Source organism: Octodon degus, unplaced genomic scaffold (assembly GCF_000260255.1).
Source record: "Octodon degus isolate 3935 unplaced genomic scaffold, OctDeg1.0 scaffold00001, whole genome shotgun sequence".
Taxonomy (NCBI): domain Eukaryota; kingdom Metazoa; phylum Chordata; class Mammalia; order Rodentia; family Octodontidae; genus Octodon; species Octodon degus.
In genome coordinates, this window is record NW_004524577.1 from 12,085,185 (window position 1) to 12,086,217 (window position 1,033).

The following is a 1,033-nucleotide window of genomic DNA, read 5'->3' on the forward strand; positions in this document are numbered from 1 at the left end:
TGCTGGCCCGGAAACCTGGCATCATGGTGCACCCCTGTAATCCCAGTGTTGGGGAGGCTGAGACAGGAAGATCACTAAAGTCTGAACTGTGTAGCAAAACCCTGTAACAAATAATTTTTTTAAAATCTCACCTTGAGGGCTGGCCAAATAGCTCGGCAGATTAAAGCCCCTGCTTAGGCAGACACAGTAGCAGGGCTTCCATCCCCAGCAAGCTGAGGCAGCCCCACCCCTGGGGTGCACTGAGGTGGCAATTGAGACAGCATGGTGGCACATGCCTGTAATCCCAGCTCTTGGGAGGCTGAAAACAGGAGGATCACTAGGAGTCTGATTTACGTAGTGAGACCCTCTAGACCCTGTAGACCCTGAAGTAAAAAATACAAAAAAAAAGAAAAAAAAATCTCACCTTGAATTCAAATAATAAGAAAAACAACTAAAGAAAAACACTTCTGATATATGACAGATGAAAATATACAAACAGCTCTTATAAAAACAAGAAACCAAAACAAAAATACACAAAATGGCATAAAATAAAGAATAATATCTATCTACTCATCTACTACCTCTTTCCTGTCCCACTCCTAAAGGTAACATCTGTTAGTTTCTGTGATTGTCAATTTGATTGGCTTTCTTGGGCTCTTCCTCTCTGGTTCTTTCCTCTCAATCTGTTTCTCAGATTATGAGGCCAGCAGATTTTTCCTGCCAGGATGTTTCTGCCTTAGCCAGCTGATCCTGGGCAGAAACCTCAGAAAATTTGAGCCAGACAGACACGCCTTTTCTTCTTTATGTTGTGTATGCCAGCAATGGAAAGGTGACTAATATAGCTGCCAAATGCTTGCATATACATAAAATGCAGGCAATTTTTCTTTATATATGGGCCAGACTAAATTTTATTCAAACAGCTATAGATCTCTAGGTGAAATGATTCATTTGCAGAATTTGGGTAGGGGCTATCTAAGGTCTCTATAATGTGTCTGGATTCACAGAATTTTAATGATACATGTGAATAACTGTGCATATACAAAAATAATAAAAT